Raw genomic sequence first — 8,656 nt, 5'->3', positions numbered from 1 at the left:
ATGGTAAACAAAGATAGTTGAAAAAGTGTGTTGGCCTAATTGGCATTTTTACCGTTATGTAACAGAGATCTTTGTTATAACTAGCTGTAGTCGTAAGTAACCAGTGTTTACACCCTGTAGCAATGTCATTGTTATTTAATAAACATTAATTATAACTTTTATAAGTATTTTAAAATAAATCACATTAAATGTGATTTAAGTAATTTCAGCAGACACTAACAAATGTTTCTAATGTATATAGATGTAAGTTAAAGTTATACACACACACACACACATATATATTACTCATGCAACTGTGCTTGCAACAACCATGCATATGTTTCTCCTTCTCAAATGTGACGCCTTTCTTTTTGCGTCACTGTAGAGGTGGAGTTAGAGGCGGAGTTATGAGGGTACCAGGCTTGGGGTGTGAGGCGTGTGACGTCCGTCTTGCAAGTATACCCTTCTCCAGAATTTCCCTACTATAGGTGATACCAAAATGTGGATCGCAGGAGCTCTGTCCGGATGTTTTCTCATGATAAGTGGCTTTGCTTTGGCACAATATATTCCACTGGTAAGAGTATATTTTTTTCCATACAGAACGTTTTCGAGTGACAGTGTGACTGATACATTTGTTCTATATGATTTTTTTTTTTTAATTAGTTTGAAATTAATGGGATTGTTCTTTATGAACATGGAGCTTGATCTAAGTGCATAGGCAACATAATTTTAAAATGCAATATGTCATTGGCATAAATCATGGTGTAGAGTAAGAATAAAACTACTAACACCCCTTATAAATGTTTACCACGGTAAATTTGCAGTTGTGTGCTACTCATAACTCAGTAGGCTTTACAATGCTTACTTATGTTTTACTATGATTTTATTATGCTTAATTACACTTTTCTATACTTTTACCAGTAAATAAGGCCAGGGACTACACTAGAGGTATTGATTTGTGATAGGTTTCAACAATTCTTAATCTTGTGTTTTCCTTTGCAGTGTACAGACTATTGCAGAACTGGCATGTATCCCCCCAATAGAGCAGCGCAAGTTTGGGTATTTGTTGTTTGCTTTACAGCTATTTTAATTATTTAAAAATAATGTGAGGTCTATTTACTGCTGACATCTACTGCGGGTTGTTTGCAGTCAAGCATACCTGGGAGTGTTGAACATACTCATTTTGGGTTAAAGATTGAGCAATATGTAAGTGTGTTATGTGAGCAAATACAAAAAGCCTGTCATTGTAATTGCTAGTTGTTGTCACGCTGACTGGTCTATTGTTGCACAGAAAAGCCTGACATTTATTTCATTGCGGTGTACCAGTTCATGTGCGTGAGATCTTGAAAAATGCCATGTTGGCATTCATATTGCAGCAGACAGAGATCTTTCACCAGTATTTTTTTTTCTCTTTAAGGTTCAAAGGAAATGTCTCTTGGTACACAATCAACCTTGATTTGCTCCCTTACAAAAGATGGAACCAGCTGATAAGTGAAAGGAAAGCAGAGGTCATTTTTGCAGTTGATCATATAAGAATGCTGGCTTTTCAACCGATAGAGGACACACTGTTAGTTTAAGAGGGTTCTTTGTCTGGATTTATTTATGGTAAAAATATCCTTTGGTAAACATTTGAAAGCTTCCTACAGCCCTATTCAGAAACAACATTTAAGTGAAAGCACTCAAGTGCTGTTTCTGAAAATGGCCATTTGACATTACCTTTTATGTTACTCTACCTACCAAGACTGAAAATTAGCAGTGGACAATATGAATGTAATACAGGTAAAGGAGATGTAATCAATAGTACTGTAGCAATAGTGACATCACTTTTTTATTTTTCTCTTCATCTTTAGCTAAACAATTTAATCCAGGTGATAAAGGATTTCGCTAATGCCTTTGTTCCGAGTGGTGAACTGGTTAAACTGGTGGATAAGGATTTGGTAAGCAAATGTCTTCATTATTACCTGTTGAAATGCACTAAGCTATTACAACTGAATCAGCACCACCTGAAGAACTGCCGAGCAACGCAATGATTGTGCTCTTAGAAGTACAATAAAAGGTGTTAGTTATGAAAACGTAGTATGAAGAACAAACTGTGTTGCATTATAGTAAATTAATGTGAATGAAATTTCCTGAAGATTTGTTGTTGCTATATAATATATATTATGTATTTTTATTGATACATTTGTAAAATAAACTTTTTTCTACACAATTTGACATCCACAATAAATGTTACCAATCTACTGAACCCTGGAGGCAAGGGCCCAGCCTGGGAAGTGGACTAGTTAGGAGCCTGACCAGAAGCGGCCACATGCCAATTATCCTTCCTAGGATCGACAACTTAGAATGAGCAGGATTTAAACCATTGTTGCTTTATTACAGTTTTTTAAATTATTATTTTTACCACTGCCATTTAGATAGTACTGATATGAACTGAATAGGATAATAGAAATCCAGTGATTTTACCATGAATTTCAGAGACATTGAAAGAAGAGATGTGCTGCTTATCTTTCAGCCTCTACTTCTGGACAGTCTCCCCTCCCCGTTCAATGAAGAGATTAAAGGGATTGCATACGTCTCCGGAGTTCCCTTAGGTAATCAGATCTGTAATTGTCTTTAACAAAAACTATATTTTTTGTTTTAGATAAAGCTATATTGTTTGTTTTTAATGCTGTTTCCACTATTGTTTCCTGTTCAATAGGAGAGGTTCTGCTGTTCAATATTTTTTATGAAGTCTTTACAGTGTGCACGTCACTGGCAGCAGAAGACACTACAGGTATGGCTTACTTGAAACATGTAACCATCTTTATAGACGTGTAGAAATTGTTTTTTACACACTGAATGTGCCTATATTTTCATCCCATTAGACCGTATCTAGTGGTAAAGATTTGTCTATTAGGATGTAGGTGCTGTAGTTATTTTTAAGGAACCTTTTTTTGTAAGTAGCTTCAAATTTAATTTGAATTTTTTTTTTAACATCCTAATACTGAAATGATACACCCACCCCTCATTATATCGCCCCTCGCTATACTGTGGATTCGGATATATCGCGGTCCTGGAGTTGGCTCCCCCGTTTTTACTGTCTCACTGCGTATGCCTTAGCTGCAATATACATAGCCACTTAGAATTTGTTCTTTTTATCACAAACAACAATATACAAAACAATTAAAAACAAAGCAAAAACAAGGGTGTGGTTGTACAGTATTTGTTAGCCTATTTCTTTTTCTATGGGTCTCTCGCTATATCGCGGCCCTCGATATATATTGTGGATTTATATGTGACCCCGACACCCGCGATATATCGAGTGGGTGGTGTATTTTCAAGCATTCGAAGTGGTTCAATCTTAAGCTTGTCTGGAAAATTCAGACTTTCCTCACTTTTATCAAATCAAGTGACAATATGACCTTTCAGCTCTGCTAGACCCACCTACTCTCGCTCTATAAATGCACTGTAGAGTAGGTGGAGCTGGCAGATTAAAAGGTCGTTGCAGGATTTGAATGGAATGAAGACGGCTGTTCAGTGCTAGCACTTGGTATTCTCCACCTAAGCTCAAATCTAAGAGAAAAATGATAATAACTCAATGTTGGAATTGCAGAACCTAGACCCACTCATCAGCTGTATTGTGAATTGTAAAGGGAAAAAGACATTTGTAGCTACTTCTAATACGTACCATATAGGATCAATATAAATCACCACAGGTATTCTTATATTTTCAAATGTATTGATAATTGTCACATAGATGGCAGGCAAGAAACCATATATGAGATGAATGAAGCCACACATACTCATTCGATTTGTGCATACATTTATTTATTTATTTTTAAAGCCTGATTGCGCTGTCTTTTTTTTTTATAGGGAAGTTGTACCATGCTCGGAATTTAGATTTTGGATTATTCCTTGGGTATGTCAATGCTTACTCATTGTTTTTTAGTACTGTACCGGTGTTAGTAAAGCTTAACTTAAATACAAATGTAATATATATGTTATGGGCAAACGTTGAAACTGGTCAGTTCGCGGATTGCCCGGGTGATTCGCGGATTGTCTGGGCAAAGTCCGAAATGAATCACAAAGATCTTTCATTTTATGTTTTCAGGGGACAGAGAAAGAGCTATGATTTGAAGAGATTGTTTGACCCGCCTACCAGAGATCACTCACTCATCTCATTCATAAAAACTACACAGGAAGTCCGGTTTCAGAAAATAGACATATATTTAAAAATGTATTTTTATTAATGACATGCCTATATCAAATATTTAATGACATATATAAAACTAATTTATTTTAAGCAAATTATTAAAATCTAGATATGTATTATATACTAAACTTACACTCTCAGTCACTCCGCTGAGTACGCTCTCCAATTCTTTAGATCGCTTGTCATAACACTGTCAAACGTGAATCAGCTAATCATTCATGTCCCACCCAGTACTGTTTTTTTAGTTTTTAATTTTTTTTTTTTAAATGTATTTCCCTGGAGAATAACTCAATCTCACTTTTACATGAAGTGATGAAAAACGCAAGATAACCCCTAGCCGAACATGACACGATTTCAACTATCTAAAAAAGTAATTTAACCCCAAACCGATGGGGTCATATTTCGGCTTGGGATCGTGTGATTTTTCACTAACTATTGTGCACAATAAATTACTTTTTTTTTTTCTATGGGTAAATATTGGGACTTTCTTGCTATGCATCGGGACGTGGGATATTTACTAGGAAATCGGGACTGTCCTGACCATATAGGGACTGTTGGCATGTATGCATACACTGAGCCTTTCGTACATACCATGTGGTTAAAGATATATTTAATTGTAAGCTTTGTCAAATTTGCAATTAACAAGGTTCATATACAAGCACACAATGGCTTTCGCTGTTGTAATAAAACTCTTATTGTGCAAATTGGATATTGATTATTTTATTTTTATTTTATAACTTTAATTATACAGGTCGATTTCATATATATATATATATATATATATATATATATATATATATATATATAATGCAATATTGGAGAATATTGTGTATTATTTATTTATTTTAAACTCATTAGGACTGATTTTGGAAATAAACTATGTTGCTGTTATAATTTACTACAGGTGGGACATTAAGAATAAATCATGGGCAGTAACTGAACAACTGAGACCAATGGTGGCAAATTTAGACTTCCAGAAGAACAATAAGACCATTTTCAAGGCAACAAATTTTGCTGGATATGTGGGTTTGTTAACTGACATCAAACCAGTAAGTGTGATTTATAAGATTGTAGGGAGAGCTACAGTAGGCTCTAACAGACACTGTTATTTGTTTTGGTAACACTTTAATAAGTATTTCAATAAAAATTATTTTGAAGAGATTACATAAGTTTAGATATTTTCTAATTAATTGTCTAGTTATACAGAGAGTTATACAATTCATAACGAATCCATGGCTACTGGTATTTAGTCGTTTGATAGAAGCTACAACATTTGCTGTTCTCATGTTAATGCACAGATAACTTCAGGTCACTGTTACATGTATTCTTGCATAGTCTGTACCTCTCAATGTGATAAAAGTATCTTTTCTTTAGGTCAAAATGCACATTTTTCATGAAAAGAAAATACATCTGTCTCTTGTGTCTCTGTTTAGGGACTGTTCACTCTTACGATGAACGGTTTAGCCTTGATGGTGGATATATTGGTAAGCTAAGTGGTACTGCAGTTTGTTCAGTAACAGTATACAATAGTAACAGTTTAACAATCTGAATAGGGCTGTACACAGTCACTGGAGAAGGAAGCAGGGCTCTTTCAAACAAAACGCACATGATACTAAAATCACTATACAATTAAATACAATTGTCACCACTGTACTGTACCTTTCGTTAAAATAATTAATTGTAGAATCTGTGAATCTGCTAAAAGACATATATATATATATATATATATATATATATATATATATATATATATATATATATATATATATATATATATATATTGACCTACACTATTTAACAAAATATCTGTTTGCAAGCCATGCTTTCAGCTGGTGTTGCATTTTCTTGGTCATTTCTTCCGTCATTAACCAACCAGTTGCTTCCCCTGATGACTGGCATGCTTTCAGCCAGTAACATGCTTTGACCCAGAATACAGTGCTGAGGGGAAATGACCCAATAAGTGCAAGAGTAATAGATTTCATCAGGATAAGGAATGGAAACATAACTTTCTTTAACCCAACGTAGTACCAGATTTCATGTTTTAAAATGTATGTACAGTACATGTTTACTTTCAAAGCAAACCTATGTTGCTAATGGAAGTGCAAAACTGGTAAGATTCATAGAATTGTTAGCTGCTATCATTTTAGAGCTGTGTGTTACATAGTTTCATTATTATTACCACTCATAGCTTTAAAAATACATCTTAGTATTTTAATTATCAAAACACTGACATATCTTAATACTGTTTCCTCATAACTCATAAACCTGTTTTGTGCTGTTAGATTATTATAAATAGACCCTAGTAGCACACTTTCTAGCTAGTTACTGGGATTATTTTCCCATACATGTACTTCATTGGCACATCACATGATATAGCTATTTTTGTGCTGCTGGGATCTCTTTTTGGTCAAACCTCTTAGACACACCCTTTTGGTTGACATGTTTGTTGCCCCTGCAGGTCTCCTTGAGTGGATCCTGGGTAGAAGAGATGGTATGTGGATGAGTTTCCTGACTCGATCAGTACTGGAGAATGCTACTAGGTAATGCTATAGAACCCTGGAATTAAAGCAAAGCCCTGCCTTTAGTGGTTTTAACAAAGTATTGAAAAAAAAAATGTACAAAGCAGTTCTACATTTTGGAATATTTAAAGGGTACATAAGGACCTTTCTTATTTTATTGTGTTACATGTTCCCATGTGTTGCTACAACTGTTTACATAAGGTGTGTGTATTGTTTTAATTTTTTTTTTTACATTTTGACCACCTTTTTAAACTTTTAAATTGCATTCCCTGCCTCAAGATGGCTTCCCATGTACCTGCATGGACCTCTCAGAACTATATTTCCCATCACCCTCCTGCTCACATATGTAACTGAGATGGATTTAAAAAAGTGCTCAAAATGTAAAAAAAAAAAAAAAAAAAATTAAAACAATACACACACCTTACGTAAACAGTTGTAGAAACACATGGGAACATGTAACACAATAAAATAAAAAGGTCCTTGTGTACTCTTTAATAAACATGTATTTACTTTTCCAATAACATGTTTCAATCCAATTGCAAACTGAAAGGTTATTTTTGCTAGTGTAAATCTGCTACCGATTTATGAAAAAAGTTAACGTTTGATAAGCTTTATTTCTGATATTGTATTGTAAATTGTGTTGTCTTGATTATAATTCCAAAGAAAAAACACAAAATATCATATAAAGCCATTTTCTGCATTGAACAGTCCGGTACCATGAGATTTAATAATAATAATAATAATAATAATAATAATAATAATAATAATAATAATAAAAAAATCCCTTTTTTATTCAGCTATGATGACGCCAAGAACCAGCTCTCTAAAACCAAGATGTTGGCTCCTGCCTACTTCATATTGGGAGGCAACAAGTCTGGCCAAGGCTGTGTCATCACAAGGTCAAGATTAGCAAGTGTGGACATCTGGGAGTAAGTACTTGGATGTCTGTACTGAACTCAGTGCTGTGGTAAACAAATCTGAGGATATAGTACATAGACTATTTGTATAATCCGTATAGCGTTCATTTCACTGAAATACCACTAATGTTCCTGAAATTATTATTTTTTTTCATTAAGGATTGACCTCAAAAAGGGACGATGGTATGTGCTGGAGACTAACTACGATCACTGGAAGGACCCCTTCTTGATGCTCGCAGGACTCCAGCCATGAAGTGCATGAATGAGACAACACAGGATGTAAGTTTTAGCTTTAAAAAGTGCATTTTGCACATCATTTATAATGGATATTAGAAATAATAGAAATGTGTGACAATCATGAAGCTCCATTCTAGTGCACTATCATACATTAAATGACTGTGGAACAGCAAGACAGAATATCTAGCTTTAACAAATGAAACAGAAATAAAAAGGAAGATGCATACATTATTTAAACATCTAAAATAACAATACAGCCCCTGTTATAATGGCATATAATCAGGGTTTCTATTGCTTAATTGCACTTGAAATAGTGTTTTTGAATTCAGTTGATAAGCTATTGATTACAATACAGTAACATAAATATAAAAAGACAATGGCTGTCTGTCATTGCTGATCACATATAAAATCAACCTAGTGACCTGCGTTTTATTTATTTTAGAAAATTTCACTGGAGACGATTTACGATGTTCTCTCAACCAAACCAGTTCTTAACAAGGTAAGCAACTCAAAAAAAGTGTTAATTTGTATTATTGGGGTTGGAAAATGATGTCAACAAAACCCTGTCAATCTGATTATGTATTGTATGTAGGTATCACTCAAGACAAAGAAATAAGTTGTAAGTTCTACTGAAATAGGTTTTTAATATCCTTGGCATAGGACATACGCTACTAAATCATCTGGTTGCCTGTTTAGTTCAGGTGAATCAAAAAATATTTACAATACTAGATATTACAAAAGAGGTGTCATACATTGTATTTTTATACACACTTCTTTTTTATTAACCCTTCATCTTTTACAGTAGTGATATT

The 8,656-nt window shown here is 34.1% G+C and overlaps 1 pseudogene; it reads left to right on the top strand.

Annotated features, from left to right (window-relative positions):
* Nucleotides 1-1,330: 1,330 nt before the first annotated feature.
* Nucleotides 1,331-8,422, top strand: LOC117420470 (acid ceramidase-like; annotated as a pseudogene).
* Nucleotides 8,423-8,656: the final 234 nt, after the last annotated feature.

Source organism: Acipenser ruthenus, chromosome 1 (genome assembly GCF_902713425.1).
Source record: "Acipenser ruthenus chromosome 1, fAciRut3.2 maternal haplotype, whole genome shotgun sequence".
Taxonomy (NCBI): Eukaryota; Metazoa; Chordata; class Actinopteri; order Acipenseriformes; family Acipenseridae; genus Acipenser; species Acipenser ruthenus.
Note: the sequence above shows the minus strand (reverse complement) of the source record. Positions and strands in the feature narration are given on the sequence as shown.